At 39.7% G+C, this 14346-nt stretch overlaps 1 protein-coding gene across 2 annotated transcripts in view; it reads left to right on the top strand.

Moving 5' to 3' along the window:
- Nucleotides 1–13010, top strand: part of spata17 (spermatogenesis associated 17) — a 40133-nt gene extending 27123 nt beyond the window's left edge. Inside the window, exon 9 of one of the 2 annotated variants that reach the window (XM_085452074.1) lies at nt 12769–13010. The gene's annotated coding sequence lies outside the window, so the exon portion shown is untranslated. The remainder of the gene's footprint in view (nt 1–12768) is intronic. The other variant, XM_085452063.1, reaches the window with a different exon arrangement.
- Nucleotides 13011–14346: the final 1336 nt, after the last annotated feature.

Genomic DNA, 14346 nt, shown 5'->3' with positions numbered 1-14346 from the left:
TGCTTTTCACATATTCCAAATGGCACCAACACTACACACAAAGTAAAGAGGTCCAGTTCCATGACTGAAATTCTAAGAGGTTAATGCTAGACAGTGGCCCACTATAGTCATTTGTTGGCATCCATCAGTCAGTTAACTTTAAGTAAACTCAAATGTAATGGTTAAATTTATAGCAATTATAGATTAGACATGAAGACCCAGGCTATTTTTGGTCTAGAAAAAACAGGCTCTGAACATTCATTCTCTTCAGATGCGTTTTGTTTTTTTTTTTTTTAATCTTTTTAAGTCTATTTGGATTGATTGACTGTTGGGGCTACCCTCAAATGTACTGCTGTTTTGGGCACTTTCACAGTGGCTTCATTTTTCTAGGCCAGGAGCTTGTCTTATTGGATGGGCACAGAGAATCCAGCACCCACATTCTGTATCTATCTATTGGAGGTATAAGGTGTGTATGTATCACTGTGTGTGAGTCCTATTTTTTCAGGTTATGTTTGGTTTTTTTGTGTTATGGCTTTTGTAACTTTCTAAGCTGCCTAGTGTATGTATAAAAACCACCCCTTTATCAGTTGTAACTATACAAGATGTGCACACTTGGGTATATGCACATGTATGTGTGTGCTATTAAAGTGTCATATGTTCCTTAGCCAGTGTGGGAATATGTGTTGGGGGTGGTGATGGGACCTGGAAAGAGAAGCAATCACAAACACTTAAACCAGCAAATGGCCTTGATGTCCTGTGCAAAGCAGCCCGTGTTGACTGATGAGCCTGTTAACCCTGGCTGAAACAACTCCAGCACAGGGGATTAGACAGCAATGCTGGTCCCGGCTGTTCGTGGCCCATTTTGCATGGGAATTGTGCATATTTAATCTAAGGTGTGCCGAGGTGCAAAGACAAGCCTCCCTCTTCTCCGTTTCTCATTATAGATGTGTAATAGCACCCCGAGGCTGAGGCCCTTAATTCACCAGCCCCAGCCCAAGTCTTAATCTTACCCTCAGTCTCAGCCCCCACCTTCCCCCAGTGCCTACTTTCAACCCAAATCAAAGTCCTAGTTGCAGCCCTCCTCCTAGGCTTTCTCTCTCCTAGTTCTTTCCTATTCTAAGCCTTAGGGTGCTAGTATACTTGTCAGACGGTCAAACAGTGTCTGTAACCGCCTTCTGACATTGGAATTGACGAAAATTGGCAAAAATCAGATACTTTTCATTTTTGCGAACTTTTGCACTGTGAATGCCTTTGGGAGATAACCAGAATTTCACTGTTTTGTCCCACAGGGCATTTGCAGTGGCTAATAGAAAACTAGGATTACACAAGATTCATTAAACCTTTGTATTATGTGTTGTTAGAATCATGAAATGACCAATAGCAATATGAAGATAAAGAATAATGGAGAAATTGCAGGAAGATTGTCACATTTGAACCATGGTAGCATGGAAAATATGAGGTAACTAAAGACAAAAAGTTATGCTAATTAATTTCCATTCTAGTTGTATTTTTATGGTAAACCTATTTGTATAGAACTAACACCCTCATTATAAACAATATTTTATCACCATGACCAGACACGTCACAACCATAGCCACTCATTCTGGTAACTGCATTTTCATAAGGATTTGCTGCAGTCGTTTTTGTTTATATTGTTTTTTTGTTTTTGTTTTGTTTCTTCTTGATATGTTAGTTTTGAATTCTGCATTTGTTTCCAGATTAATGTGATTGCATGTCAGTGATGAGTTCTCTGAAGCATGTATCTAATTTCATCTATCATGTCATCTCTCTCCCTCTCTCTCTGCTCTCAGCAACCCCCTCTAATCCGGCTCACCCATTCACACTCTTTGCAAGACTGAATAATTAGTACTTCTCATTTAGTTATTGTCTTATTCTTTACAAAAATATTGTATATATGCCCTGTGTATCACATAACTACCGCATGAGAAGAAAGTATGTGTAGAGTGAGTGTGTGCATGTGTGTGTGTGTGTGTGTGTGGGGGGGGGGGGGGGGGGGGGTTGTTTATTAGTAAGAGGGACCCCATACTGTGGGTGTAATTTCTTGTTTGTGCATTGTTCCAAACATCTTTGGCTACTGCAGAGTAGGGGATAGATATAGAGAGGGATGGAGAGGTTGAATCAGACAAAAAAAAGATTGAGAGAAAAGGAAAGAGAGAAGGGAGCGGGGAAAAACAGGATGATAACAAAAGCGGCTCAGATTTCACAGACGCATATTTCATCAATCATGTGAATAAGTCGTGGTGATTATGCATGGCGGTGGCAGGCCGAGGGGGGCTGATTACCATACACCATAAAGGCTGCTTTCTTATCTCACACACACTGATTAGTTTCTGTCTGCAGATAGCCTCTCACTCTTCGCTCTTTCTCTCTCTCTCTCTCACACACACACACACACACACACACAGATACTCATGTGGTGTGTGTACCTCAAGCATACACACACAGTGTATGCAAGCATGCAGACACAAGGTTACATGCACTTACCCGGTACTGTTGGAATTCCAGATAAATGTAATTTAGCTGGTGGCATTAGGTCATCATTAAGTGCAAAATGAGAAAAGTTCAAAAATCCTGTCTTTGCTGGGGTTTTTTTTTGCTTTTTTTTTAATTAAGGAGGATCTGGGATAATCTTTTTGATAAATGTGATAAAGCTGTAAAAATGCAGGAACACCTCTTAAAACTGTTGGGCTTCGAAGTAGCTATCTTTGCGTACAGTAAAAATGTATATGCTTTCTTTCTTTTTAACTTTTTTTTACTATTCGTGTTAAATTTTTGACCTATGTGTAAGATATCTTGCACAAGTCCTCAATGCAAAGACCTTGTGTTGTATTTTATGATGTCCCAAAGGAGAAGCATGATTAGTTAAATCAAAATGGTCTTTGCTGTGGTCCTGTTTTGATACTGTAGGTCATTCTTTTCTGGGACTGTGTGTTTGCATGATGCAGAACAAGTGAAAGAAAGCAAGAGTTCAGCAGGATGGGGAGGTGAGGTTAGGGCAAATAAGCCATGTATGAAAGGCCCTGCTTTGTGTCTCAACCACAGAATTAGAAATGACTCTTTTCTTTTGCACTTCTCTCTCCCTCACTGATATATAATGTAAACTCATTTAGTAACCAGGCTGAAGCTGTGTCGTGCTGTCTGAGTGCCTGCATGTGAGAAGTGCGCCTGGGATGCATTAGGGCCTCCTGACAGGGGCCTGGGAGAAATAAGTGAAATTAATGGAGCTCCTTTCATGTCGGACAAGGCCGCGGCACCCCTTTCACGCCGCATACAGTCACAGAAAAGTCAATACTTTTTTATTACTCCTCGCTTGCCCTACATTCCCCACTACAAGTGCTCTGCCCACTAATTGGTTTCAGTTTCCAGAGAAAGAGAGAGAGAAACAGGAGAGAAAGTGTGGGAGAGGACTCCATCCCAAAGAACACTGAAGCAAATAAATCAATCTCATATTTTTCTCTCTGCTGTCTTCTTTCATAGTATAACATCACAGCAGAGAGAAGGAGACATCAGAGTGGAGAGAGGGAGAGGCTAAACGGTTGGTTAGAGCACGCCTGCTCCCCTGGGAACATAATAATATCTGCGAGTCTGTTAATGGAGATGAGTGGTTAAAGTAGTCTGACGCCCTGCCCAGGTCACTCTTGGGGGTTTCTAACCAACAACTCTACCTCTGCTGACTCTTTCCACTGTAACGTGGAGTGAAGCATCCTACCAAAAGACTGATTTCAACTAATCTTTGTGTATATGTGGAGATAGTGATGCAAGCTTATCAGTATATTATCAATATTGCTATTATTATAATTCACATGGTGAATTTCTCAAGCTGTATTGAACTGTCATCTAGTATTTAAAATTAACACATATGTCAGCATGTGTAATTATATAATATTACTGCATGGGATGTTGATCAACTGAGCATTTTAACATTGTTTTTCAAAAAGAATAGTTTTGCAGCAGCAGCAGTTTAAAACATGTTCCAGAGTCACCATCTGAAGCAGTTGGAAATTGTCTATCAAGTTAAATTATATCTATATAACCCAATATAAATGTGTGTGCTTGCAGTTCTAAGTAGGTAATTACTGGATTAGAATGGTTTCACGTGTGTGTACTGACGCATGTATGTGTCCTGTCTGCCGCTATGCCGTTCACTGATGTGCTAAACTTAAGTGGCAGTGGGGTTAGCCTCTTTCAGAAACAGTGGAGCCACAAATTGATGTGACATTTTGAACCCCATCCCACCACAAACACACACTCACAGAGACGCACACGTGCGCGCGCAAACAGACACACCGACACACACACACATACACACACTAATCAGCCTCCAGTTAAAAGGAGGTTCCACCAGTCTCGTTTTCTTTCTGTATCCCAGCTTTCACAGCTCTATAGTATGGGCAAGGGCAGGTTTGGGGGGCTAGAGCATGTGTGTATGTGTGAGTGTGTGTGTATGTGAAGAAGCTGTCACACTGAGCTGGCATCACCATCCAGTTTGCCATCTCTTCCTCAGTTTGACAAGTCCCTGTTTCCCACCCTGTGGCCAACATGCACACACATACGCACTGTCTCTCTGTCTCTGTCTCACTTGTCTGTCACACACACATATGATATGTGAACACACCAGTCATGCACTCACATGTATTGTTTGAATGCTTAGGCTAAATAAATGTATAGGCACACATGTGACACACACACACACTCACACACACCTGTCCAAATGCACGGATGACCACATGCTGCATATTATGCAATGAATGAGTTTGACAATGTATGCAGCATGGTCCAGAATGGGTGACAGTAACATATCAAATCACATCATTGTTACTGAAAAGAGCTTTCATTATAAATCTACAGTGGAGTTTGTTTTATATTTGTCTATTTATGTGGCAGCACTACATGACGGTTGTCATGTTCGTGTGTGTGTGTGTTCTTAACAGTTGTCGGCGTCAGATTGCGGAGGGCTTCTGTTTGTTACAAGGACAGGCTTGTCCCTCCCTCCAGGCGTCGGCATTATGATGATTGTCATGGCGATGGAGTGTGAGTGACAGGCGGGATCACATGTGCTAGCCGGGGAGCAGGAAGCCCAAACCGCCCAACTCCCTGACATTAGTTTGTCCTTCATCAAAACTTTACATTCGTTTATAACTACTCACTCTCTGCGTTGCAAAATCTTTCTTGTTTACATCTTTTTTTTTACCATCTGTCTCTTTCATCTGCTGATCTTTTTTCCCCTCTTTTATTTCAATTTCTCTTCCTCTCTCATTTACATTTCATGCTACCTCTACTGATATTTCTTTCCACTTCTTTCTTTCTTGTGTTTACCTCTCAAACATTCTCTTACCGTTTCAGTTCCAGATTTAATATATCTGGACTTGACACAACTTTTTAGATTCTCTTAGCAATGGAAGTTGTATTCTTTCACACCTGCAAACACACACACACATTTCCTGAGCAGGCTGGCTGGAGGTAAATCACCTTCTATGGAGCAGTAAGTTGTATTTGTGTGTGTGCGTGCACAAGCAATTTTTTGTTCAGCACATGGTTGTTTGCTTCAGTTGTTTAAGATGTATGCGTTGGTGTAATCTAATACCTGTGTGTGTGTGTGTATGTGTGTGTGTGTGTGTGTGTAATTTTTGATGAGAGGACTAGAGCTTTTTGTGCATCACAGCAGAAAAGGAGGTCAGGGTTTGCACAGAGACTCGGGCATTCATCATTAGCCTGCTGCCGCTGCTGGTAATGTTGCCCGTTACAGCCGTGATTAAGAGCCCCGCTTAGTTCCAGTAGTCGGCTCAGATGCACAAACACACACACACACACACACACACACACACACACACACACACGTGGTACCAACTACTGCTCCGATATGCTGTTTTTTTAATGGGAAAAGTCTTTCAAATCATCATCCGTTTCAGTATGTGTTCATGTGTGCTTGTTGTTTGGGGACTGAGCTGTACATGGTCTCTAACTGCGAGGAGGCTTCAGGGCCTGATGAGAAACCTGTCACAGTCACTCATGAAAAGAGCAGTTCATCGCTCCAAACACACTTTCTCCCTCTCTTACACACACACACACACACACACACACACACACACACACACACACACACACACACACACACACAGAGCAGGAAATTGCACACAGTCTCTTGTGAGTATTGGAATCATAATGGGATATGTACACCTTGCAAAATCCAGGAAATGGGAATAACATTAATAATAATAATAACAACATGAATAAGATGCTATATTTTTAAAACTTTTTTGTGAGAGCAGGTCTTCAAAACTTAACCTCCTAAGACCCGAACTCTTTCATGGCATGCATTTTTAATTTCTCTTTGCTATTTGGGCTGATTGGGACCTGACGAATGTAAAAACAAAGGATTATGTGTTGTTGGGGTTTTTTTAACCTGATTTTTGTTTCTGAGAAGATGAGATCCACATATGAGGATATTCTCTTTAAATTTCGATAGAACAGTGGCAGTATAATGTCCCGTAAGTGGATATCAGGTCTTTACAGGTCTTTAATTTTGTATTTTGATCTAGACAACCTAAAATGTGATGTCCACATATGTGGACACCAGGCTCTAGGAGGTTAAAATCACTTGTAAAGTTACAATTCATCTGTCAGTTTTAGTTAAAATCAACTTGCTCGATTCTCTTGCATGCCAAAGCAGTCACAATAAAAAAAGGAAAGTCTGAAACAGACCAACAGATTTTAATTTTGAAAAACTCCTCAACCAGGAGTTTCAAGTGGAAAGTCATAGCAGACCGACATACCTAGTTAGCAATCCAAGATGATGGTACTGAACATAAACAGTTGTGAAAGTGTAAAATTTAATCTGTACTGCCACAGCTGTGTATTTTTGACTCATTAAATAAACTATATGAAGAGCACAGATTAGGCTCTATCCATGAATGGTTTTTTTTAAGCACGAAAAAAATCTCAGACAAGTTTGAATCTCAGTGACCTCAAACTAAAGGTCAATGGAGGTCAAGTTTTCTGAAAATCTTGTGAATGCGATAACTCGAGAACAAGGTGGCATAGGGGCTTCAATTTAATAGCGCAGGTGCATCTACAAAATACCTTGAATGACTGTCAGTGACCTTGACCTCAAGATCAGAGTAAGTTTAGTGAAAATCCTGTGAATGCAATAACTTCAGCACGAGGCGACATAGGATTTATCAAATGACACCATAAGTGTGTCTTCTAGCAGGCCAAGAGGTAGCTTTTCTCCAGTAAATTAGGTCACTAGGTGGGAATGTGTGATATAAAAGATTCTAATGTAATGACCTATTTTAATGGTATGTGTCCACAGGATCCATGAACTTCATCTTTGAGGCTATTATTGGCTTGTTTGTTGCATCAGCTGCTTTGAGAAACACATTTTTCTGGATTGTTTAGTTTAATCCTACAGGGTTTACATGGCTTCACAACACTTCTTCCTATGGATAAATTCCTATAACATTATTTAAGAGCCTTTACTATCTATTATAGACAGTAGCATAACAATATAACACAAGTTTTATCTTTAAATAAAGTTATTAAGTCAGAAACCGTATTGTCACACGTACGTTGTCCGTATTGATGTGGCACCATTGTCTGTCCCCAACCTGTTTTTCCCTTTCTTTCTGTCTCTCTTCCCCTTTTTCTCTCCTTCATGTTGCTGGCATTCCCTCGGGCCTGTGCTGTAAGGCGTGGAAGAGGAGCAGAGACAGAGCATTTAGTAATAGCTTCTTAATGGGCTTGTCGACAGCCACATTAGAACGCACAGGCAGCGAGCGAGGCCGGGCAACGATATGCCAAGCCAGATGCCATGCCAGCTGTGACACTCCGCTTTCTCACTCACGCTCTCATTTGTAATCACATTTCTCATACGGATGGACGCCATGTGCGTAAAGAACAGCAGACAGGCACATCACTGTCACTTTTCCTTTTCTGTGTTCTTAAAAAGGAAACTTTAACATTTTGAAAAAAGCAGGAGGTCGTAAAAAATAATCAAAATCCAAGGAATGTGCAGTCAGAAGATAAACAAAACAGTATTATTCTATAAACTGGCATGAGCTTATGGTGCAACCTGGTCTAATTTTGACCTAACTGTAGTTCCTTTTTAAACTAAACTTGTGTATATTTGCATTTCTTTACTATCACAATTAGTCTGTCATTGATTGGGAGAGTCTAAGAAATATAAAAGATGTTTTTGGAACAATAATACTGGTACGCTTATTGATTAGGCTCTAATATATGCCATAGTCTTGTGAGAGGTGACACAAATTGTACAAGATGGACTTAATGTCCGTGTCTTAAAAGTAATGTGGAATTGACTACATTTTTTTTTCTCTGATGGGTAGAAGGGATCAACTACTGTGGTTGCAAAACACTGAGATAGTAAAGAAGTAGAAAAAAAGCTTCAACTCTGTTGTGACCTCACTCTCCTGAGGGGTTTATGGCTTCAGAAATCTGTCTAGTCTTATTGAATATAGCAGCTCATATTTTAGATTAAGATTCAAGTTAAAAAGAACAGTAATGAAGAGTTTTCTTTACTGTGTCACTGGCAAGTATCTAGCCTATTAAGGTGCATTGTCCATATATTTCTCGGTTTGATCTGCCTCACATCTGATTTGAAAACACCAAAATGACAAAGGTGAAAACAGTCTTCACACATCACAATGGACCTTTACTATATAGGCAATGGATGACATCATGGTTGCTAAGTCCATCTTTTACATGAAATCCAGTCCTAACTACATCCATTATTAAACAGGAAAGTTTTAAGTCTAGTCTTACAGTTTTTCTGAATTGCTAAAACACCAAATCCCATTGTAAAAATGAAACCATCAACTATGAAAACTCTTTCATCAAATCAATTTCACAGTTGCCAAAATCTTAAACACTATTCATTTGCAAATCTGAATCACCCATTTACCAAAACTCTAAACACATTCTCAAACACAAAACACATTTACACAAAACACACTGTTTTCATCATTAACACACTACCACTCAAAATTGAAAACACATGTTACAACCTCTTCTTCTGCTTTTTGCTAGATTGAATACAGCTTCATCCACGAAGATGTATTCATGAGACCTAACCATTGAGTCAAGCTCAAAGATTCTCTGTACACAACAAACTAATTTTAGTTCTCTAAAAGAATGAATAGTATGATGTATACATGTGCTATGTATACAAGTATACTTATAACTAAATGGTATTTTGTTTAGAATTGAAGGATAGCCGCATGAGTGTGGGAGAACACGCATGCGCTCACAACACCAGGAGACACTTATTGTGGATATGGTCCATCAGAATAATGCAATTCGACTGCATGAAATACAGCAGTGGATTATAGAAGACAACATACATATTGAATCTAGAAAAAAGGAGGAAAAAAGGTTGCAATGTCATAGGTCAACGTGCTATTAATGAACTGCCTGGCCAGCGTAGTGGAAATGTAACTATCTGTGCTGCCATCAGCAGCTATGGGGTTCTCCACAGTCATGTTACTGTTGGGCCATACAACACCGAACTTCTAGCAACATTCCTGGATGGTCTACGGGATGCTTTGCTTGAGTAGAGAGATCGTGAGAAGGCAGAGCATCCATCCCATGTCATTTAGGACAATGTAAGCTTTCACCATGGTCCAAAAATATGCAACTGGTTTCACAATGAGCAGCATTTTATCAGTGTGTTTCTTCCACCATACTCTTCCTTATGAACCCTATCGAGGAGTTTTTCTCAGCATGGAGATGGAAAGTATAAACCGAAACCCTTACACACAGGCAAATCTACTTCAAGCAATGACTGGGGCATGGTGAGATGGGACTGGAATCTTGCTAGGGCTGGATTTGGCATCTCATTGCATTGCAAGGGAGACCATAACATATAATGTGGATGAAGTCCTGTGGCCTGACCCAGCACAGAGGCTTGATGCTGAGGCAGATTAAATTATCTGAATATGCTGTAAAAATATGTAATTTTTTTTATGTATATGTAACTTTTTTCTTGCAGTTCTTTTTTGTTAAAATGTGAGTACAAGAATAAATGAATGAATAGATGAATATTATTTTCCCGCTATCTCACAGTGTTTTGTATTTATTTCTGTAGTGTGTAATAGTTGCTAAGTTGTGTTTGCACATTGGCTGGTTTTGTGTGGCTTTTGACAGTAGTGGTTGATTTTGAGTAAAGTTAAAGTAGTTTTGGGTCAAATGTTTGGTTTTGCAAGACAAGTTGAAGGTTTTGTGTGTGTAGCTTGATTTTTACAGTTTGTGTTTAGTGTTTTGAGACAAAGAGATGATATTTTAGGAAATGTGTTTTAGCAATTCAGAAAAACTGTAAAATAAGAGAGTGTCAGTGTCCTGAATCAAAAGAGAGCACATTCCAAAAAGGAAAGACCTGATAGCTGAGGTGCTGCCTCCTATCCTACTTTTGGAAGCTCTAAGAACCACAAGTAAGCCTGCAGTCTGAGATTGAAGTGCTCTGTCGAGATAATACGGTACTAGGATATACTACATAAATACTACATGGTCTAAATAACTGCAGTGTCTTACATTCTGAATTTTTATGACACATTGTATGTGTGACTTGTAGCATTTTGACTCTCACCAAATATCTGTATTGAATGAGGATAATATCATAATAAATCAAAATGAAGCCAAATCAGTGAAAAACTCAACCGGTAATCATCTGCCACCTTCTGTTGGTTGATTTTCAAATCTAACAGAAATACAAAGATGGAAATGGTGTGATGGAACAATACAAGTTTAGAAACTATGTGGGGGGAAAAGGACTGGGGAACTAAAAGAAAAAAGATTATGATAAAGTGAGGGGAAATGGATAGCAGAAAGAGGGAGGAGTGATTAAATTAATAGATGGATGATGGAATCAATTAATGAATGTTAATGTGCTACAGTGTAACTGGGGATTGCAATGTCATTGCCAAGGGTCTTATAGGTCTCCAGAAGGGGGAGCCATGTGTCAGTGACTCTTGTCTGTGTCAAAGACCTTTATCAGTGCAATAAAGTGTGTGTGTGTGTGTGTGTGTGTGTGCGCACGCACACATACACACTGCTAAACACTGAATAGTCAGAAGGTGGCTCTTTGTTTCCTCATCTGATCTGATATCGTTACTACCAAACCAAATTTTCCTGTGTCAGCGATGATCAAGCGAGATGAGGATGCAAAGAGAAAAAGGCATGTACGCGCGTGTGTGAGTCTTTGCTCTCTTGTGCATGTCACACTGTGCATGTGCATGTGTGAGTTTGTATTGGCAGCTGATAGCATTTTAGGAGCTGAAGCCTATATACAGACTGGCGACCCTCTAAACTATCGACAGCTGCCAATTGTCGCTCTAGTGAGTGACAGTTCTCTATTGATGGACGGGATCTGCTGACAGAGAGATGAAGGACGAAACAATAGGAAACAGAGCCCTATTGGTGGAGAGGGCCAGAGGAGACAGTTAAAAAAAAAGAGGGAAAAAAAGGTGTACACTAGCAGGAGCTTTGAAACTTTTTGAAGGTTATGGTAAGAATAGGAAGGAAAAGTTTTGGATCTGGATCAGTTCACCTTTAACTCTATCATGAGACATCACTGCAGTTATACAGTGCATAGTACCCAGACACCAGCAACGCCACTAGTAACCACTAGTTCTCACTAGTTTTCTTTACTTTTAACTTGCTGTATAATTGAATGGAAAGTGGCCATTACTATTACTTACTGTCCTAAATGCCACCACCTCAGATTGGAGCTGAGACACTACATGTAATGTAATGAAATTCATAGAAATGTGAGTGTGAGCCACTAAATCAAGCATGGGCTAAACAACAGGTGAGGTGACTTCACCAGTTTCTGTTAGACATTCCTCTTTTGTCCTAGGTTATTCTTTTTGCTGCTTAACTTTCTGGTGGCTGGCCTTTGATGCGGAAGAAACCCCTGTTTTTTTTATTTTTCTTCAGAATATTGACAGAGTAGTTTTGAATTTAGCTGTGTCTTCTGTTTGACCTTTGCAGTCCATCTCTAACATACACACAAAAATAGAACAAGCAAAAACATCTTGTATATGGATACAAATACAGTGCACACAGTTGTGTCTATATGTCTTTGTGTCTGTGCGTGTTGCCTCACCTCAGGAAACTTGTGGCTAATTCCATTAGTGGGTGGAGAGAGCATGTAAATGAGGGGAGACAGCTGTTAGTGAAGGGAGGTTGATGGAGTAAGCCTGGGGGGAGTGGGGAGGCGCAGACACACACCCACTCACAAACTCACATGCACAGCACTACACTTCACATACGTATATCTTTTTTTCCTTAAAAATATAAGGAGACCCAACTGAACTTATTTTATGTGTATGCCTTGGAAACATGCCAGATTATTAGTCTTAAAGGCCATGCATTCATGGTTACACAGAGTCATCACACATGCTTTAGGGGGGTTGTGACATATTTGCTTTTATTTTACGTTACAGTATATAATATAGTAGGCAGTATGCAGGAAACTGTAGCAGTAGGAGGGATTATGTCTATATGCATATACAATTTACAACTGTATTTTCTTCAACTCAATATGTGCACTCATGGTTTTACTTTATATTACCCACCCAACACAGTCTGTTACATTAAACTTTTTTAGATATAATGGCTGTAAGTAAAATTGTGTGCATGCACAAAGGTAGAAAAGTGCATATGCTCTGCTTTTGTAAAGATAATAAATTCATGTGTGCTCATGACACCTTTTTAAATAAATGTAATATCTTATTACATTATTTTCTCTTACAGTTTTACCCAGTGGATGAAGACATTACCCAGGGATTCAACTGCACATAAAAAATGCTCTTTGCATCACAAGGTATTATGCTTGTCAATGAAAACGACACCAAAGACAAAACCCAGTTTAATCAATTGCAACTGCGTTCTCCCCTAATTGTTCCCTGACTTTTCCACTATGCACATCGGAGCGTCACTGAAATGTAATCCACCCCAATAAAAATCTTTAGTGGGAAAAAGTAACAGTTTGTAAACTCAGTAAATTTAGAGCAAAGGTCATTAGCACACACAACAAAAAAGATGTGGTTGAGTTAAAAGTACAAAGACCTCCAATGACACCAAAGCAGCTATCTTTACTCATCAGGTCCATTACATGCAGCAGCTATTTATATCAAAAATACAAAGAGGATTGATAGATATAAGCACACAAGCACTTACGTATAGCGAAAGTAAGAAATACAGGCTCTGTAAGTCAGGCTTTTTCCATGTATTTTTGCTTACAACACCAAACTTTACCGGGCTGCCTGAAGTCTGTATTACTCACACATAACATATTCAAAATACATCTTGTACATATGTGAAGTACTCTACGTGTGTTTGTATGTTTGTATGTATTGGCACTTGGGGCTAATGGGTAGGGGGTGGGGGGTAGACTAAGGGTCCAGATGGTTGGAAAGATAGATGTAGAGATAGATAAAGACAAAGAAAGAGGGAACAAAGGAAAGGCAGAAGAACACACTGTTTATCATTCAGGAGACTCTCCCCAATGGTCACTGCTCAGCTAGCACACATACATACACACAGGTATGTGTTGGTCTTAATCCTATTGTGTAGCAGTGACCAGAGTGTGGGAGTCTCATCACCTGTCTCCTCTCCCCCTCTCACATACACACACACAGTGATGGAGTATAATCCTGTCAGTAACTGTGATGGAATTTAGAGAGGATTTAATTTTTATAATTCTACCAGCATACTGTGAATCATGGGAGCAAAAAGTAAAGTCCAGAATATCTGTGTAAGCACATACACATCTCTGTCTTTTGGTGCAATGTTTTTTTTACATCTCAGTCTTTTATTCTGCTGTTCCAGTATATTCATTTTAGGTCTCTTTTAAAAAACATATATATTCACTTCATCCATTAGTTTTCACACAAAAAATGCTAAAATAAAATAAAATATTTATGATTTCTTTACTCTCTTGTGGCAGTTTTACATAATGTAATCAAATTAAAGTGAACACCACCAGTGTGCAGCTGGAAGCGTCTGTAGGGAAATAGCTGCAGATGGGAGCCATGAGGGTTGAAACTACTAAATGGCGCTGAATGCTCATATATATATACATTAAACTGTCCTAAACAGGGGCAGCATGTTTAAACTGTACCAGGGTGGTTTCACTGTTTAGTGTGAGCTATCGTTGGCTGAATGTGCTTGATTGACGGGAAATTGGAGAGGAGTCTGGGCAGTCTGTCAAATTGTTAATATGATAGGTAATACCCCAAGGACGTGCACATACGCACAAACAAGAAAGTGACTCCCTTTCTATCAGCCTTTCCCTATCAGTCTCTCTAAACACTCCTACATGTACCTGAA

The sequence above is a fragment of the Copadichromis virginalis genome, linkage group LG1 (assembly GCF_057382275.1).
Source record: "Copadichromis virginalis isolate Kocher_CV1m ecotype Utaka linkage group LG1, C_Virginalis_male_GT1.1, whole genome shotgun sequence".
In the NCBI taxonomy this organism is placed as follows: domain Eukaryota; kingdom Metazoa; phylum Chordata; class Actinopteri; order Cichliformes; family Cichlidae; genus Copadichromis; species Copadichromis virginalis.
The sequence above is the reverse complement of the archived record's forward strand: the minus strand, read 5'-3'. Positions and strand labels throughout refer to the sequence as shown.